The sequence below is a fragment of the Mirounga angustirostris genome, unplaced genomic scaffold (genome assembly GCF_029215605.1).
Source record: "Mirounga angustirostris isolate CCGP_5_RB_7025 unplaced genomic scaffold, mMirAng1.0.hap1 SCAF_4, whole genome shotgun sequence".
NCBI lineage: Eukaryota > Metazoa > Chordata > Mammalia > Carnivora > Phocidae > Mirounga > Mirounga angustirostris.
In genome coordinates, this window is record NW_026991712.1 from 116,110,315 (window position 1) to 116,131,365 (window position 21,051).

Consider the following 21,051-nt stretch of genomic DNA (forward strand, 5'->3'; position numbering starts at 1 on the left):
CAATCAGTGCTATAACTTCTCGAAGTTCACTCACTACTTAACTTCCCTATCAAATACTCCTCCTGTTATATGTCAAGAAAAGGAGCTAATCAGATTGGAAGTTATTAACTACAACATCACAATGAAATAAAATGACATAATTTTAAAAAACACTTAGCGTATTTTAGTAACACCTGGATACTTATATATTTCAGAGAAAGAATAATATTTATACATTAAAAGGCCAATAATAAAACATTGATATATTCTTCCAATAAGAAGATCAAATGCTTCATTTTATCTTTCTCATGACATCACCTTCATTCTTATAGCCTGTCTAATAAAGGTTAACTCAGTAGGTCTGGGGTACGTTCACATTCCAAAGAAAGGTCTAGCCCTTGACTGGCTCCTGGAAGAAAATATGTAAGCCCTTGGAATATCTTGCCTGATTAAAATGTTTTGTATATGTTTTGGACTACCACATAAACCACTAGATTGCTTATACTGATAATGTGATGTATGGTGAGGGTCTTAGGCTACACTGAATCAGTTTAATTTCTGAAGGGGCCTCAGTCTGAGTAACTGAGATCAGCTGCATGAGCTCTCCATGCCTACCTATGACTGTCCCCCACAACAATAAAAATACTGAACACCAAGGCTTGGGTGAGCTTTCCTGGTGGGCAATACCCCATACATGTTGTCACATATCATTTCTGGGAGAATTAAATACTGTCTGTACAACTCTGCTGCGAGAGGACAATTAGAAATCTGTGCCCATTTCTCTCTTGGACTCCAGTTTATGCACCTTTTGCTTTTACTGGTTTCCATTTATAGCCTTTCACTGTAATAAACTGTAACTTTGAGCATAAAACTTTCTGAGTTCTCTGTGTCCTTCTAGTGGATCTCTGAACCTAAGGAGTGGCCTTGGAGGAGACTCCTGAGCCCAGTTGGTCCTCAAAATGGGATTTCCTAGAATGACCCTGACTCACTGAAACATAGCGAAAGCACAGCTTAGAAAAAGGAAGCATGAGTAGGGGTGATTATAGGATGGTCTCATTTTGCCCCAGTTGAACAGGGCCTTAGTCTTCTTAACCTATAATCCTTAGAAACCACTGAATATCATTCTTGCTAACAATCATCAAAGAGATCTGAAATAGATCCATCCAATATTGAAAGTATCAGATTTCACCTAATAAGCAATTTGGGATGCCAAAAGCTCTAATATTTGCTGCATTTGTTTTTAGATCTGTGTCTGACTCATTCTATTATAGCACAGAAAGAAATTTCTTTTTTGGCTCAACATGGAGCTTGATAATCAGTTTTCCACATAGGGTTAGCATTCCATTATTTTTCAGATGTACCTCAGTTGGAATTGAGAATTAATTAGCACCAAATCTACATTACCTCTCAAATGGCATCATTTGAACTGGACCACATTATAAGGCTAGTTCTCAAGCCTGGCCTAGGGTCAAGCTCTCCCCACCTCCAGTGAGAGGGTGCTGAGGGAAACTTCAGAAGGTTCACACCATGGATGTTCTCAGCATCTAGGTCCAAACGTATGGCAATACTGGACACACTCATGAAAGAATACTCAGAGGTGGTAGAGAAATAGACATGCTTAACTGTTGAAGTCGGTAAATACAAAACCCATACCCTTGGTAGTTGGGGATTTTCAGAAGTGAATTCTTCTTTTCTTTGATAAGTCCAAGAAGAACTGCTTAATGAAGGATTTAAAAAGAAATCTGAGGAGTAAATAGAGATAAATCACTAAGAGAAGAGAGACTGAGACAGCTAAAAGCAATGGAAGCCCAGGGTTTCACAGTTCCTGATGCAGCTGACAATCACTACAGGAGGACACAGCTATTTGGTATAGGGAAGAAAATCCTGAGCCCGTAAATCAAAGAGGCTTTAGAATTCCTGTTAAGGAGATTACAAAATGAGGCTTCTGTGGCTCACTTTTAAAATATATGTTAAGCTTCTTTCATTCAATAAAAGTTTTAAAAATGAAAAGTATTTTCCAAAGAATATCAGAACCTGTAATACAGAAAACAAATCGCATGCTTTTTGAAATAATTCACTTAAATAAATGGGAAACAAGTCAGAAGATGTAATGGAAGATAGACCAAGTTTGCAATATCATCAAAACAAATAAAATACTATAGAATAAAATCAAGACGTATATAACATTATATTAAGAATTGTTCAAATGTTAATGAGAGAGACAAAAATTTGTAAAAGAGGGTTAGAAATTAAAATGTCAATCCTTATAATCAATGTGTACATTTAATAGGATTCAGATAAATATGGCAAAAAGGTTTTTTGGGAAGTAGAAAAACTTATTTTAAGGCAGATATGTAAAAACTAAAAGTAAGAACATCCAGTGCAATTTTGGGGGGAAAATGGTAAATGATGAGGGAAAGGGATTCACTATAATCACATGTTAAAACATCCCAACCATTACCACACTAGTACTGACCCCTGAATATTTAAACATCAATAAGACAGTCCTGAAAGCTTAAAAATAGACTCAAATTCATACCGAAATCCAATATATGATGAATTTGGTGTTTTGCATTAATGAAAGGATATGGATTTTGCAGTAAATGGTATCTGGACTATAGGTAACCATATGCAAAAAAGTTTGAGTTCCCTTATACATTTTACAAAATAAATTTCAGATGGATCAAATTGAAACATGAAAAATTCAAAGAAAACCTACGTAATATATCTGAGCTTTAAAAAAATAATAATACTGTAGGGGCACCTGGGTGGCTCAGTCAGTTAAGTGGCTGGCTCTTGATTTCGTGAGATCAAGCCCATGTTGGGCTCCGTTCTGGGCTTGGAGCTTGCTTAAGAGTCTCTTTCTTCCCCTCCCTCTGCCCCTCCCCCCTACTCATGTGCTCTCTCTCTCAGATTAAATAATATATAAAAAAATTTAATAATAGTACTGTAATAAAGAGGCCCTTTTTCTTTTTTTTTTTTTTTTTGAGATTTACTTACTTATTTTAGAGAGAGAGAGAGTGCGAGGGAGCTGGGGGAGTGGGGTAGAGGGAGAGGGAGAGAGAGAATCCTCAAGCCAACTCCACACTGAGCACTGAGCCTGACAGGGGGCTCGATTCCAGGACTCTGAGACCATGACCTTAGCCGAAACCAAGAGTCAGCCGCTTAATTGGCTGAGCCATCCAGGTGGCTTTTAAATGTTACATGAAAGAATGACATAAAATAAAAAATTAATAAATTCACCTACATAAAAATAATGAAATTATTTATTAAAAATATATAAGCAAAACAAAAAGATAAATGACAAGATGGAAAAAAACTGCAATTTATATCAGACAAGGAGATAATTTCTTCACACTATAAGGAGCCCCTCATATAACAGTGAGAAAAAGAACAATCCCATGAAACACTGGGCTAAAACAGTAGAAGAAAATAAAGGTGTAGGGGTGATAAGGAGATGTGCAAATTAAAACTATAAGTTATCTGTTTTACTTCTAAAAGCAGCAAGATGGAGGGGAGGTGGTTGGGGTAACTGGATGATGGGCATTAAGGAGAGCATATGATGTACTGACCATTGGGTGTTATATGCAACTGATGAATCACTGAACTCTACCTCTGAAGCTAATACTACACTATATGTTAATTCATTGAATTTAAATTTAAAAAAATAAACATAAAAAAATAAATAAAAGCAGCAAGAAATGACACGAATGTTGGGATATCAGGCTGGCCAAGGGTTTGAGGTAACAGGCCATTTCTCATATTTGCTAGTGACCGTGCAAAGTGTCACAATTATATATCAAAACTTTAAATGCACAAAAACCTCTGACCCAGCAAGTTCGTTTTTAAGACTATCTTACAGATAACTTTGCCCGAGCGGAAAATGACAGACGGACTAGGTTATGTGTTGCAGCACTGTGGTAAAATGACAAAAGACTGAAACAACTCTCAAGTCCATCTATCAGGTACTGGTAATGTAAACCATGGGACAGATGTGTAACGGGACACTCTGCCGTCATTAAAATTAAAAGGGAAACACTATTTTAACTATCATGAGACAATCTCCAAGATTTATCATAAAGTTAAAAAAAGAAGGATGCAGAAACTGCACAATTTAAATTATCACATGGATAAAATAATAATTTGTTCCAGTTCCTAACTGCTATTGTTATGAAGTTTTGCCTCTTTATTTGCTCACCAGGATAAAGTACCTTTTCTTTTGTCTCTGCAACTTTATCAAATGCCCAGGTTCTGTCTAAACCATGGAGGCCACTACAACCCCTCATTCCAGGCAGCTTTTCCTGTCTGACCTAACTTAATATAAATAACTTCAATGCACCCAGTTGAGCCCTAATGTGTGACAGTTTGGGATGTAGTCAGTGCTTATTAAATACTTCTCTAATAAATACATGACCAATTGAATTGCAATACATGATCATCAAAATTACTCAAATAATATTATTTATAAGAAATGACATAATTTGGGGCGCCTGGGTGGTTCAGTCGTTAAGCGTCTGCCTTCGGCTCGGGTCATGATCCCGGTGTCCTGGGATCAAGCCCCGCATCGGGCTCCCTGCTCTGCGGGAAGCCTGCTTCTCCCCTCCCTCTCCCCCTGCTTGTGTTCCCTCTCTCGCTGTGCCTCTCTCTGTCAAATAAAGAAATAAAATCTTTAAAAAAAAAAAGAAATGACATAATTTTTCAAAATGGAAACTTTTATTATTATATATGTGTACTTCTGTGATAAAAATAACTCACATTCATTGAAGATAAATTTATAAAGCACACAAAACTATAAAAATAACAAAAATAAACTTTAATCCCTTCAGTGACCTAGCTTTATAAGTATTTTTAAAAAAATGGACTGCAACTGTACCACAAATTAAATTCTTCTAACCAACTTTTCCAAATTCATCTGCATGCAATAAATAACTAGTTTATCTGGAAAGGGATCTAGAGGATGGGCAAGAAATTCAGTTTGCAAATTTTACAAAAACATTCAATTGCTCCTGGAAATCTTTTTGGTTTCCTGACATAAAGACGTTATTGGTCATCAGAAAAAGCAGCCAATTTCTCAGCATTAGTCTGATTTCAAAGCAGCCCTGCCCTACTTTCACTTTCAGTCCACTTATATTAATAGAAGATAAAGTATTAGATTTTGTCCTGAAGTTGACACCAGAATTTTGCATCCATGAAGAAGGTAAGGATAAACTTTAGACCTTATCATTTACAAAATATGAAGCAGGCTGACAGAAAGTTAGGGAGAGCAAAGAGAGGAGAAAAAAGGAGAATTGGTGAGTTCTCTGTTTCTCTCAGAGAGTTCCATAGAGCCCCCAACTCTACTGACATGCTGGTCATTTTCTCAGCCCATATTCCTGATAGCTTGGATAAGAATCTGAATTTTAGATCAGGCATTAAATCATTCATATTTACCACAAAAGTGTCTGGATTACATTTGTTAACTATGACCTAAAAGAGGCAGCAGTTCTTTTCTTTTCTTTCTTTCTTTTCTTCCACCCTCTCTCGCTCCCTCTCTCCTCCTCTCCTCACTTCTCCTCTCCCTCTCTTTCTTTCTCTCTCTCTCTTTCTTTTCTCTTTTTGAGGCAGAGCATTTACAATGAAATGTCCTAAGTAGCCTTTTTATTAGTGTAAGAACTTTTGCAGTACTTTTTAAGCCTTCAAATTAAAGCATAACATAGAAACAGAAAAGTGCTCAGCTCAAAAGTATATAGTAGGTGAAACACACAAAATAAAGCCATCCCTGTACTTATTACTTAGGTTAAAAATAGGGAGTACTCCCAATATCCCAGAAACTTGTGCTTCTTCTACTCAACAACTCCACCCTTCTCAAAGATGCCTACTCTCCTTACTTTTCACATCAGAGACTAAGTTTGTTCATTTGTGAATTATATAAGTGGAATCAAACAGAATGTTTTCTGTTGTGTCCCACTTATTTTATTCAACATTATGACTGTGAAATGTATCCATGTTGTTGGGTTTAACTGTAGTTTGATTATTTTCATTACTATAATACATTCTGTTGTACAAATAGGCCAGTATTTAGCTATTTTACTGCGGACGGACATTTGGGTTATATTGAGTTTGGAGTCATTACACATATTGCTGCTATGATCATTCTATATATGTTCTTTATGCACATGTACCCATGTATCTGCTAGGCATACACTTAGGAGTGAAATGACCAGGTCACAGGGAACTTTTTGTCAGCTTAAGTAAATGATTCCAGTTTTCCTGAGTGCACTGTAAATCATCCTGAATTTTACAATGGTTTCTGAAAAAGAAACAGCTTTTCAAGAAGAGCGTTACAACTCGGCAATAATTTCTATATATTTAATGATTCTACCTTTTCATAGTGGCAGATGAATTAAACAAATATACTTTATATTGGCTTGGGAGTGACGTACTTATGACAACTAGCAAAATGTGTGAAATAAACTGTGTTGTGAATAGAAGTTTCTGATTCAACAGGCTCTGTATAATACCCCAAGAAGAGGAGTAAGATGGCTGGAAAGGAAAGAGGGGAAGAAGACAAGACAAAGGAAGGAAAAGATATGGATTAAAAAAAGAAAGAAGGAAAAGAAAGGATGCTGATCATGCTAAAATTTGGTGAAATATACTAGACATATACACTCAGCAAAAAATTGGCACCAGCGTAAAGAGAGCAGCTCTCCTTGGTTACAAGGACTTGATATCCTTCTTCAGGTCTGGTCACTGCTCCTACAGTTTGGGAAGGATATTTCCTGGGTAGCCGGGCCACACACTGACCTAAGTCTGGCATTTGGGTTACTGGAGCATTCCAAGTTACACAGAGGAAACCCATCTACACCCAGAATCCACAGAGTCCTGAGACTTTGGACCCTTCAAAGAGTACTCAGGATAAGCCTAGATCAGAGAATTCTGTACACTTCGTCATGCGAGCCTTTTTCTTAGCTCATGCTACCTCTGTTAGGTGCCTTTCATCAACACAAATGCTGATTTTGAAGCCCTTGGTAGTATAATGAGTGACAAGTAGAGCAAGTGTAAATTTTGTAAGTTTAGCCAGCAGATTGATGTGATACCCAAAGTCACACATTTAAAAAAAAAAAGTATTTAAAAATTTTAATTCCAGGAGGGGCGCCTGGATGGCTCAGTCATTAAGCGTCTGCCTTCGGCTCAGGTCATGATCTCAGGGTACTGGGATCGAGCCCCGCATCGGGCTCCCTGCTCAGTGGGAAGCCTGCTTTTCCCTCTCTCACCCCCCTGCCCCCGCTGCTTGTGTTCCCTCTCTCGCTGTGTCTCTGTCAAATAAATAAATAAAATCTTTAAAAAAATTTTTAATTCCAGGGTAGTTAACATACAGTGTTACATTAATTTCAGGTGTATAATAAAGTGATCCAACAATCCCATCTATTATTCAGTGCTCATCAAGATAAGTGTACTCCTAATCCTCTTCACCTATTTCACTCATCCCTCCACCCACCTCCCCTCTGGTAATTATTGGTTTGTTCTCTATAGTTACGAATCTGTTCCTTGGTTTGTCTCTTTCTTAACTTTGTTCATTTGTCTTGTTTCTTAAATTCTACATATAAGTAAGATTATATGGTATTTGTCTTTCTCTGACTGGCTTATTTTACTTAGCATTATACTCTCTAGAGAACTACATCCATGTTGTTGCAAATGGCAAGATTTCATTCCTTTTTATGAATGAGTAAAATTCCATTGTGTGTGTGTGTGTGTGTATATATATATATATATGTATGTATATATATATACACACCACATCTTCTTAATCCATTCATCTATCGATGGACACTTGGACTGCTTTCATAGTTTGGCTATTGTAAATAATGCTACTATAAACATAGGGGTGCATGTATCCTATTGAATTAGTGTTCCCATATATTTTGGGTAAATACCCAATAGTGTGATACTGGATCAGAGGGTAGTTCTATTTTTAGTTTTTTGAGGAATATCCAAACTGTCTTCCACAGTGGCTGGCCCAGTTTGCATTCCCACCAACAGTGCAAGAAGGCTCCTTTTTCTCCACATCCTTGGCAACACTTGTTGTTTCCTATATTTTAAATTTTAGCCATTCTGACAGGTGTGAGGTGATATCTCATTGTAGTTTTGATTTATATTTCCCTGATGATGAGTGCTGTTAAGCATCTTTTCATGTCTGTGTTGGCCATCTGTATGTCGTCTTTGGAGAAATGTCTGTTCATGTCTTCTGCCCATTTCTTTTTTTTTTTTTTTTTTTTGAGAGAGAGAGACAGAGAGAGAGCTAGTGTGTGCACGAGTGGGGAGGGGCGAGGGAGAGAGAGAGAATCTTCAGCAGGCTCTACGCTCAGTGCAGACCCAATGTGAGGCTCAATCTCACAACCCTGAGATCATGACCTGAGCCAAAATCAAGAGTCAGACACTTAACAGACTGAGCCACCCAGGTGCCCCTCTTCTGCCCATTTTTTAGCTGGATTATTTGGTTTTTTGGTGTTGAGTTGTATCAGTCCTTTATATATTTTGGATGCTAGCCTTTTATCAGCTATGTCATTTGCAAATATCTTCTCCTATTCAGTAGGATGTCTTATAGTTTTGTTGGTTGTTTCCTTAGCTGTGCATCAGCCTTTTATTTTGATGTAGTCCCAAATTTATTTTGGCTTTTGTTTCCCTTGCCTCAGGAGACATAACTAGAAAAATGTTATAGCCGATGTCAGAGAGACTCCTCCCTATGCTCTCTTCTAGGACTTTTTTGTTTTCAGGTCTCACATTTAGGTCCTTAATACATTTTGAGTTTATTTTTGTGTATGGTATAAGAAAGTGATCCGGTTTGATTCCTTTCATGTAGCTGTCCAGATTTCCCAGCACCATTTGTTGAAGAGAAAGTCTTTTTTCCATTGCATTTTCTTGACTCCTTTGTCAAGGATTAATTAATCATAAAAACATGGGTTTATTTCTGGGTTTTCTATTCTGTTCCATTGATCTATGTGTCTTTTTTTGTTCCAGTACCATATTGTTTTGATTACTGCAGCTTTATAGTATATCTTGAAATCTGGGATTATGATACCTCCAGTTCTATTCTTTTTAAAGATAGCTTTGGGGCACCTGGGTGGCTGAGTCGGTTAAACGTCTGCCTTCGGCTCAGGTCATGATCCCAGGGTCCTGGGATCTAGCCCCCCACTGGGCTCCCTGGTCATCAGGAAGCCTGCTTCTCCCTCTCCCTCTGCCTCTACCCCGGCTTGTGCTCTCTCTCTGTCTCTCAAATAAATAAAATCTTTAAAAAAAAAAATAAAGATAGCTTTGGCTTTTGGGGGTCTTTTGGAGTTCCACACAAGTTTTAGGATTGTTCTTCTGTGAAAAATGCTATTGGTATTTTGATAGGTATTGCATTAAATGTGTAGATTGCTTTGGGTAATATAGACATTTTAATGATGCTTGTTCTTCCAATCTGTGAGCATGGAATGCTTTTCCATTTCTTTGTGTCCTCTTCAATTTCTTTCATAAGGTATTGTTGGATTCAGTTTGCTAGTATTAGGATGAGGATTTTTACATCTATGTTCATTGGAGATATTGGCCTGTAGTTCTTTCTTTCTTTTTCTTTTTGGAGTGTCTTTATCTCATTTTGGTATCAGGGTAATGCTGGCCACACAGAATGAATTTGGAAGTTTTCCTTCCTTTTCTATTTTTTCAAATACTTTGAGAAGAATGGATATTAACTCTTCTTTAAACGTTTGATAGCGTTCACCTGTGAAGCCATCTGGTCTTGAACTTTTGTTTGTTGGGAGTTTTTTTTATTACTGATTCAATTTCATTGCTGATAATTGGTCTATTCAAATTTTTTATTTCCTGATTTAGTTGTGGGATGTTATATGTCTCTAGACATTTATCCATTTCTTCTAGGTTGTCCAATTTGTTGGCATATAGTTTTTCATAATATTCTCTTATAATCCTTTGTATTTCTGTGGTGTCATTTATTATTCCTGCTCTTTCATTTCTGATTTTATTTGAATCCTTTCTTGTTTTTTGATGAGGTTGGCTAAAGATTTATCATTTTTGTTGATCTTTTCAAAGAATCAGCTCCTAGTTTCATTGATCTATTCTATTGTACTTTTAGTTTCTATTTTGTTTATTTCTGCTCTAATCATTATTTCCTTCCTTATACTGGTTTTGGGTTTTGTTTGTTCTTTTTCTAATTCCTTTAGGTATAAGGCTAGTTGTTTATTTAAGATTTTTTTCATTTTTGAGGTAGGCATGTATTGCTATAAATTTCTCTCTTAAAACCATTTTTGGGGGTGCCTGGGTGGTTCAGTATGTTAAGCATCTGCCTTCGGCTCAGGTTATGATCTCAGGGTCCCGGCATCAGAGTCCTGCACTGGGTTTCCTGCTCAGCGGAGCATCTGCTTCCCCCTCTCCCACTCCCCCCTCCTTCCTGTTCGTGCACTCTCTCTCTCTCTCTCAAATAAATAAATAAAATCTTAAAAAAAAAAACAAAACCACTTTTATTGCATCCCAAAGATTTTGGACTGCTGTGTTTTCATTTTCATTTCTATGTATTTTTTTTTATTTCCCTTTTGGTTTCATGCTTGACTCATTCATTATTTAGTAGCCTGTTATTTAATCTCTATGTATTTGTGTTTTTTCTAGACTTTTTTCTTGTGGTTGATTTCTAGCTTCATAGTGTTGTGGTCAGAAAAGATGCATGGTCTGACTTTGAACTTTTTGAATTTGTTGAGACTTGTTTTGTGGATTAATAGGTGATCTCTTCTGGAGAATGTTCTGTGTGCACTTGAAAAGACTATGTATTTTGCTGTTTTAGGATGGAATGATCTGAATATACCTGTTAAATCCATTTGATCCAATATGTCATTCAAAGCTACTATTTCCTTGTTGATCTTCTGTCTGTATGATCTGTCCATTGTTGCAAGTGGGGTGTTGAAGTCCCTTACTATTATTGTATTACTATCGGTTACTTCCTTTATGTTTATTAACCATTTTATGTACTTGGGTGCTATGTTGGTTGCATAAATTCTTATGATTGTTATATCTTCTTGTTGGATTGTCTCCTTTATGATTTTATAGTGTCCTTCTTTGTCTCTTGTTACAGTCTTCATTTTAAAGTCTTTTTTGTCTAAATATTGCTACCCTAGCTTTCTTTTCACATTCATTTGCACAATAAGCATTTCTCCATCCCCTCACTTTCAATCTGTATGTGTCTTTAAGTCTGAAAAGAGTTCTCTTGTTGGCAGCCTTTAGATGGGTCTTGTTTTTTTATACATTCCGTCACCCTATGTCTTTTAATTGGAGAGTTTAGTCAATGTACATTCAAAGTAATTTTTGATAGGTATGTAATTATTGCCATTTTGTTACTTGCCTTATGGTTGTTTTTGTAGTTCCTCTCTGTTCCTTTTTTCCCTTGCTTTCTTCTCTCATGATAAGGTGATTTTCTTTAATGAGAAACTTGGATTCCTTTCTCTTTATTTTTTGCATATCTTTTACTGGTTTTTCATTTTTGGTTATCATTAGGTTTATATGTAACATCTTCTGCACAGAGACTCTATATTAAGTTGATGGTTGCTTAAGTTTGAACCCATTCTCTATTCCTCGCCCTTCCCCACCTCTGTTTTAGGTATATAGTGTCATACTTTACATCCTTTTATTTTATGAGTCACTCGACTTTTACAGATATATATATATATATATATTTTTTTTAAGATTTTATTTATTTATTTGACAGAGAGAGAGCACAAGCAGGGTGAATGGCATGCAGAGGCTGAGGGAGAAGCAGGCTCCCTGCAGAGCAGGGGGAGACTGAGGATCCCAGGATCATGACCTGAGCCGAAGGTAGACGCTTAACCGACTGAGCCACCCAGGCACCCAGATATATTTATTTTTACTGCTTTTGTGCTTCCTATTTTTCTTACTCGTATTTATCCTTCCCTTCCACTCAAAAGAGTCCCCTTTAATATCTTGCAGGGCTGGTTTAGTGGTCATGAATTCCTTTAAATTTTGTCTGGGAAACTCTTTATTTCTCCTTCTATTCTGAATGATACCCTGCTAGATAGAGTATTTTTGGTTGTAGATTTTTCCGTTTCAGCACTGTGAATGTTTCATGCCTCCGCCTTCTGTCCTTCAAAGTTTGTACTGAAAAATCTGCTGACAGCCTATTAGGATCCCTTGTATGTAACTGTTTTCTCTTGCCACTTTTAAAACTCTTTATCACTACTTTGTGCCATTTTAATTACTCTGTGTCATTTATGAAGGAAGAATAAATATCTTTAACCTTTAGGGTTCTTGCAAGAGTCAGTAAGATCATGTGATTAAGACATCTGGACCAGGGCTGGACATAGTAAGGGATTCAATAAAGGTTAAGAAGCACTAGAAGGCTATTACAGAAGTAAATCTTTGGACACAGGTCATACCCCATTAGTCATTACTAGCAAGTAAGGCCATGATAAAGAAAGAGTTGTGCCATCCGCCAATGCTAGTCTTTGTATTGAGATGACACAGGGTGTCTCATCCCCCACTGGGCCAACATGCAGGATGACCCTGTGTCAGGGGATGACTTGTGGTCTAGTAGTCTCTTCAGAGACTCTTTTTGATTTACTGGAGCCTGGCTCACATGAGTCCGGTGAAAAAACTCACCAGTGGTCAGTGAATTAGGAAGCATTAAAGAATCTCTACAAGATTCTCAATTATCTCACTGAGACATTAATTTGCATTTTCTTCACTATAAATGAGACGGAGTACCTTTTCATGTTTATTTGCTATTTTGTTTTCCAGTGAAATCCCTGCAGATGTCTCTCTTGAGCAGTCTTTTTCACCTTGATTTGTAAGAATTATGAGTTTTTATTGGTTAGGTGAGTGCAAATGTCATCTATTCTGTGACTGCCTTTTAACACTTTTAAGAGTGGTTTTCCATGAAAGATGAACCTAGTTTCGATATAGTCAAACTTAATATTTTACTTTATGGAGCTGGTGGTAAGCTATGTATGTGTTCTGTAAGAATTATTTTTCTCAGGGTGCCTGGTTGGCTCAGTTGGTTAAGCATCTGCCTTCAGCTCAGGTCATGATCTCGGGGTTCTGGGATCAAGCCCCACGTTGGGCTCCCTGCTTAGCAGGGTGTCTGCTTCTCCCTCTCCCTCTGCTTCTTCCTCTCCCAGCTCTTGTGCTCTCACTCACTCTCTTTCTCCTTCTCAAATAAATAAATAAAATCTTTAAAAAAAAAAAAGAATTATTTTTCTCATCTAAGGTCATGGCTTTATCTATATACATTAAATAGTTTTCTTCCCCATTCCTGTGATTAAATTGTATTGGGAAATTGTACCCACCTCTAAAAATATACTTTAGACCCATATTTCACACCATCTGAAAATAGCAATTTTCAGTGAATTATAGATCTAAAAGTGAAAGGTAAAATAATATTTTAGAAAATAACACAGGTAAATAACACAAAGACTCCAGATGACAGAAAAATTCCTACAGAACACACACACCACCACCACCACAATAATTTACAAATAATAACAGTTTTCGTTGATTATTTTCAATCTTTATACTTTTTTTCCTCATTCTACTTGCACACTGGAATGGACAGACCACCCTATACTGTGAAGTCAGCTTCACTTTGAAAATGTCTTTATTTGGCATTCTTTTTGGAAACATTTTTACTGAGTAGAGAATTGTGGTTGCACATTCTTTTTCATTCAGTACTTTAGACATGTTATTCCACTTTCTTCCTACTTGCATATATTTTAGGAAGAAGTCCTCTGACATTCCAATTTTTGGTCTTCTGTGGTAGTGCTTCTTTTTTCTCTAGCTGTCTTTAAGGTTTTCTCTGAATAAGTGGACTTCATGAATTAGACTATGGTGTGCATAGGTGTGTTTTTGCATGTTATTTATTCTTCATGGGGTTGGTTCTCTAAACCTCTGGAAATGCAGTTTCTTGTCTTTAATTAATTTTGGAAAAATTGTATATCCCTTTCTTATTCTCTTCTACTTCTGCTATTCCAATTACATGTATATTAAATTTTTTGATATCACTCTATGGGATGTCTTTGAGTATCTCTAAAAGACAATCCTCCCTCACACACACACTCCCCTTCAAATTTTTTTAAAGATTTATTTATTTATTTTTAGAGAGAGAAAGAGAGAGCAAGAGCGGGGGTAGGGGCAGTGGGAGAGGGAGAAAGAGTCCTCAAGCAGACTCCCTGCTGAGTGTGGATCCTGATATGGGACTTGATCCCAGGACCCTGATGTCATGACCTGAGCTGAAATCCTGAGTCAGCCTTCTAACTGACTGAGCCACTCAGGCGCCCCTTCCCTCAAGTTTTTAAGTCTCCCCACTTTATGTGAACTCTCTAATACCAAAGAAATTGTAAAAAGGAAACACCGAGCCAGGAATAACTTTTTTCTCTTTATGAATGGGACCTGAAGAGGCTTTAGAGTGAGCCTATTGAATAATGAGACCTGAAACCTAAAATCAAAACTTTGAAATACCGGCGCCTGGGTGGCTCAGTCGTTAAGCGCCTGCCTTCGGCTCAGTTCATGATCCCAGGGTCCTGGGATCGAGCCCCGCATCAGGCTCCCTGCTCAGCAGGAAGCCTGCTTCTCCCTCTCCCACTCCCCCTGCTTCTGTTCCTGCTCTCGCTGTCTCTCTGTCAAATAAACAAAATCTTAAAAAAAAAAACAATAACAACTTTGAAATATCTTTTAAATAACCTACATATAACTTAAATGGACCAGCCCTGGCAAGCACTGCAAACGTATAAAGGGGGTACTTCTTGAGGTGTGGCCCAACAACAGTGCACTCACATATGTCTTCACAGCAAAAGAGATGCGGTGGGCCATTGAGGGGCCATCCCAGGAGACTGTTGTGAAGGTGTTCTCTGGACTGGGTCTCTGGGACAAGAATGAGATGCTTTTTCACATCAGGCCCATTTATAAGTCCCTGAACTGTTGGAAGTCAGGGCAGTGTCTAAGCAGGGTGCTTCTGGAAGAAAGAATGACCAGGTGCCTGGAGCTGGACTCCAGGGAGTGGTTGTGGCCATCATCAGTGATCAAGCTATATCCTACCTCATTTAAGGGTGGATGCACCCTTAGAGGCACCATGGGTTCGAAAAGACTAGAGAAGGGGCACAATGAACCTGTCAGGGCCTCTCCTCGCAGAAAGTGGCATGAGGGAAACGGGCATGAGGGAAACTGGATTTTTATACATTCATATGTAATCCTAGCATTCCAGTATCTAAGAAGTCTTACCAGAGGCTCTACCTTCCCTTAAATATTCATCCTACAAATTAAAAACTCTGTAATTTCAGTTTTCCTTTTAAGCTCCATGTTCCAGGTACAGGAAGAACAAACTGGGGTTGTACTCTGTCTCTCTAGTGATGTAATCTTATTCCAGCTTGTGAGCAAAGCCATATATTTACACAGCCAACTCATTAAGCATTTTCCATGCCATACATTTTGTGTAGTTCTGAAAGCCTAGCCTTTGATTCTGTTTTTATGCCTAGCAATATCCAAGGTACTGTTTAGTTTTGCTTTGTTTTTATTGTTTTGTCACAGCAGGCTTCTCCAAGTCTAGAATTACCCAGGCCTATAAATCTTGTCCCTTAGGGGCAATTATTCCTTTGTACCTACATTTCTTTCAGTTGAAAAACTGCACTCAACAGAATTCTAAACCGAAACAGCTTCAAGTTTGGGCTTGTCTGAAAGATCCAGCACATCTGCAGCTTTCTGGTCTTCCACCAAGCTTTGCGTACAGGATATCCTGTCTGAGAATTTCCAGTAGGCCCCAAAGCAGAGTACGCTTTGTGCCACATAAGCACACTTTCTAAAACAAGATGCCAGATCATTTTATCTGGAGTTAATAAAATATGAAAAAATATGAAAATTTTATTAATTTCATATAAATATGAAAATTTAACTTCATTTCAGTTAAATCAAGCCTCATTAACTTCCTTTTGTTTATGAAATCATGTTAATAATTCTTCCTTTACTTTTGTACTTTGTGACTTTTTGTACTTGTACTTTGTGACTCAGACTTACAGAATATATTTTTGTACTTTTGTACAAAAATTGTACTTTTGTGACTCAGACTTACAGAATATATTTTTTAAATATATTTTTCCTTGCTACAATTTCCCAGCATGGAAGCTGGGTGAAAGACTCTGAATTTATTTTTCAACAACAACAACAACAACTTAAAAATAATATTAAAAGTGAGTTAATGGTAAATGTTAAAATATGATAAAAATAACTAATAAAATATTGATTGAAATGTTAAAAGAACTAACTAGCCGTATATTCTTCATCTCTAGAGTCATATTTTTGTAGTGTAGTGTCATGGAACAAAATAAAAAGCAAAAATGAGAGGTAGAGGCAGACAGACGGACAGACAGGTAAGGGGCTTTTTTGATTCAGTTGGTGAGGAAGGACCCTTCTTTGGGGCTTGGGGCAGTGCCCAACTCTCATTCTGCATCAATCTCTGTGTCTCAGTAAGTACGTTGTCACTAAACTCAGCCCAGTGAAGATTCAACTCTAGAAATTGCTCCGTTTAGTTTCAGATCTTTTAAAAAAGCTGTCTCTGATACTGTTGCATACTTTTAGAACTATGATGGAATTTTCAGCTCTAAATATTTATGATTCTATTTTATAAGATGAGCTCATGGCAACCCAGGTAGAGGTTATATTTTTCTAGCCGCTCTTGCACTAGAAAAAGGAAGAACAAACTAAACTCAAAGCTAGCAGAGGGAAATCAATAGTAAGAATTAGAGATAAATGAAATAGAGAATAGAACAACCATAGAGAAAATCAATTACCATCCTTCCCTTCTCCTTCACTAATAGAATACCTGCTTGTTTGCTGTGTATATGTGTTCCTAGGATGCTCATAGCAATTCCAGCTTCCCCTGTGGCTGGATCTGATAATGCAATAACTTACGATCTATTGTTTTTAAGTAGAAGTGATGAGTTCTTAAAGGAGGGGCCTATCCTTCTTTCTCGTCTCCAATCTGCTCTTACTACAGATATGATGGCATACTGCATAGATGGCTAAGCATATGATAGAAGAGTCCTGGGCCCCAATCTTGTGAAACACATCTATCCTGCCAGTTATGCACTATTGATCCTAGAATTTATGTAATAGACTAGCATCCTTAATATATTTAGTAGCATATTTGTTTGTGAGGCTTTTTTTTTTTTTGGTTTCTCACAGCTAAACCTAATTCTAACTGATTTGGTTACTCTAGTATTACTTTGAGGGCAGAGGCCACAGTTGATAAATGATTTTGTCCCAGGAAACAAGCAGTTTCAGGTACATGATAGATGCTCATTCAGTATATTTCACTAAATAAAAACACAGTATGAATAGGACTGGATGTCAAGGAATAACAACATGAAAGCATACCATTCAAAAAATACTAGGTGATCTGGAGCCCTTGACAAGACACTGGTCATGCAAGGAAAGAGCCTTCTAGCAATTGCCGGTTTATGGGATAAGAAATAAGAGGAAACCATCTCGTCATACTAAATCCATTAGAGAATGTATCATTGATATAGGAGGGTCAATAGAAAGCCCCTGTATATTACTGATGAAAGAGTACATGGAGTAATCAGTGTTGCTGAGAAAGATTATTCTGCAAGATAAGTGGCTGCAAAGCATGGCATAATGAAAGAGACTTCACTGATTTCAAATCCTGGATCTACCACTTATTCATATGTAAATCTGAGCAAATTTCTCAGTCTTTCTGAACTTCACTTACTACATATGCAAAATGGGCATAATAAGCCCAAACTTGCAAGGTTCTTATAAACACAAGTGAGGTCAGGTATGTCAATGTATGTGTTACAGAGCTCAGGGCAAAGTAGGTTCTCAATACATGATAAGCGTTGCTTGAATTTTATTTTTATTATGGAAATAAAACTTTGAAGGCTGGCAAAATCTGCTGTTTCTTTACTACCATCACCAGAGATTACTGAATTGTAGGTCCCTCCAGGATGTTGCCAGGATGTTGCCCTGGGTTCTTTTCTCTCCTCCATTTATACCCTCTCAAAATGATCTCATCCAATCTCTGGACTTTCAATGTCACTTTATTCTGATACCTCTCAAATTGATATTTCTTGCCTTGATATCTTTTCTGAAATTCAGATGCATAGATCAAATAACCACCTGATTTCTTTACTTTTTTGCAAGCTGTCCACTTAAAGTGATGTTTACAATATCAGCCTTGATCACTCCTAAACCCAAATGAAATCAAGGAAAACAAAGCAAAATAAAAGCACACTTCTTGCTTTTTCATTCCTCTTCTTCTCAATAGTGTACCACCAACCTGAGGGTCTCAAGCCCCAAACCTTACATCCCTCACTTAGTTTACCTCCCACATCCAATCCATGTATCAGTCTTCTTGTTACTCTTGCTTAATATATCTCAAAGCTGTCTCTTTCTCTCCATTTTTATTACCATCCTAGGCTGGGTCACCCTCCTCTTTTGCCTGAAATACTTGTTTCCCCCATCCCCCGATGTCCTTCTTTCTTCCACTTTGACCCCCTCTAATAAGTTCTCTTCAAAACAACCAGAGTGATCATTAATCTAGTTGCTTTTAATACCCTACTTAAGCCTGCATTATACTTACATAAGATACGTACTCCTCAAAGGCACACCATGACCCAGTCTTTCTTACTTCTCCAAACTCATCTTTAATATTTTCTCCACCATGGTCATACCACAGCCACCCTAGCCTCCTTTTTAGCCTTGCAAATTGCAATTCCTTTCCTATCTCCAGGTCTTTGCATTCATGGTTCACTCTGCCTGCAATGCTTGTTGCTCCCTCACCCAGTGGCTCCTTTTCTTCAAGGCGCTACACAAATGTCAGTTCTCAAAGAGGTCTTCCCTGCCTATCCTGTCTCAGGTTGCCCCTCCACATAAACTTAACACAATATGAACATATTTACTTATGTCTTTACTTATTCTTTTTCTTCTTCTATTAACATTAAAACCTGTAGAGGAAGAAATCCTACCTGATTCTTTGCTGCCCATTTCCAACAACAAGGACAGTATGTAGAACATAGTAGGCACACAATAATTGCTTCTTTACCTGAATTTAAAAAAAAAAAAGGCAAATCAGAATGTTTATCTATGAGCTCGCTGGCTTTAGCTAGCTTTCATGAAAATTCTAATTACAGCAAAGTCCCGTGGTGTTGCAGAATACCTTACAGACTAACATATCCAGATCCTACAAAGTCAATGAGTATGGCTTAATGTAAAGAGCATCTAATGCTGGGCATGTACAAAACGTTGTAAGGAAAACAGAGGACACCTAACTGAGTTTCATGGGCAGAAAATGACAATATATAAGCAATATCAACCACCCATCCATACTTCTACCCTGGTTCTATGCAGGGATCTCAGAAGTTCTGTTCCCCTCAAGCACAGGAAAAATAAGTGGGAATATGTGTGAGGTTAATGTTCTTCTTAGAAAATATTTTAACCGCTGCTGAGGTCCCTTGAATTAGCTATGATTCACAGCATCTTCAAAACAAGTAAGAAGTGAGATGCAGTCACAACCTTTTATGAAGGCTTCTAAAAGTATGGTTTTGTTTTACCCATGCCTTTCTCCTCATACTCCTTCCATTAGGACCAGATTTTACCTGCCTGGCCATAGCTGGTTATACATTAGCAGTCTTAGCACTTATTGATTATATGACTCCAAAGGGCAGGTATTTCTATTTTAGTCACTGCTGTATCTTCTGAGCCTTGAACATATCCCCAATGCCAGGAACATTAACAGGTACTTAATAAATAATTATTGAATAAATTATCTTGTTTATTCCTCAGACTATTTTAAGGTCTTGACCTAATTACAATGCTGTCAACTGGCTTAACTTCTTTAGGGAGTCATGATTGTTGACAGTCAAAAATCAATTCAAACCTATAATGAGATATCACCTCACACCTGTCAGAATGGCTAAAATCAAAAACACAAGAAACAAGTGTTGGTGAGGATGGGGAGAAAAAGGAACCCTTGCGTACTGCTGGTGGGAATGCAAACTGGTGCAGCCACCGCGGAAAAAAGGATGGACGTTCCTCAAAAAATTAAAAGTAGAATTACCAGAGGATTTAGTGATTCCACTACTGGGTATTTACTCAAAGAAAATGAAACCACTAATTTGAAAAGATGTATGCCCCCCTATGTTTACTGTAGCATTATTCACAATAGCCAAGATATGGAAGCAGCCCAAGTGTCCGTTGATAGATTAATGGATAAAATGTGGTGTGTCTGTGTGTGTACACACATTCACACAATGGAATATTACTCGGCCATAAAAAAAAGGAATGAGATCTTGCCATTTGCAACAACACGGATGGATCTAGAGGGTATAATACTAAGTAAAATAAGTCAGGGAAAGACAAATACCATGTGATTTCATTCATTTGTGGAATTTAAGGAACAAAACAGATGAACAAATCAAAAAGAAACAACCAAAAAACCCCAGACTCTTAAATATAGAGAACAAATGTGGTTGCGAGAAGGGACATGGAGGGGGGGTGAAATAGGTGAAGAGGATTAGAAATATACTTAATCGTGATGAGCACTAGTAATGTATAGAACTGTTGAATCATTATACTCTACACTTGAAACTAATAACACTGTACGTTAATTATACTTGAATTAAAGAAATAAATTTAAAAAACTCCTCTCCAGTGATATGTCATTCCTATGAGTTTGATTTGCCACGTGTATATATATGTTAAAGAAGTTTTATGTGTTTAGAAGACTCCAAAGATCGAAAATTCTCACTCATAAAAATCTTTAGCTACCTTGTCCCAAGAGTGTGCTTACTGCTTACTGTAACTCTGTTTTCTCTCTTCCTCAGGTTAGAATCCCAAAGCTAAAAATTCCAACATACCCAGGGAGTGTATCAAATGTTGTGGGTTTTTTCCCCCAAAACAGAGTTGTTTTGGTCTTTGACCAGCCAAAACATGAAAAAGAACTCCTAGCCCATACTGAGGATATTTTGGAAAACCAACTGGATCCTGAATTCCAGAAACAATCAATAATTTCTGTTCTTATATCTTTACCCATGC

At 37.4% G+C, this 21,051-nt stretch overlaps 1 protein-coding gene across 1 annotated transcript in view; it reads left to right on the forward strand.

Annotated features, from left to right (window-relative positions):
* Positions 1-5,119: 5,119 nt before the first annotated feature.
* Positions 5,120-21,051, forward strand: part of LOC123859418 (guanylate-binding protein 4-like) — a 59,643-nt gene continuing 43,711 nt past the window's right edge. The window contains exon 1 of the mRNA XM_064588874.1: positions 5,120-5,176. The gene's annotated coding sequence lies outside the window, so the exon portion shown is untranslated. The remainder of the gene's footprint in view (positions 5,177-21,051) is intronic.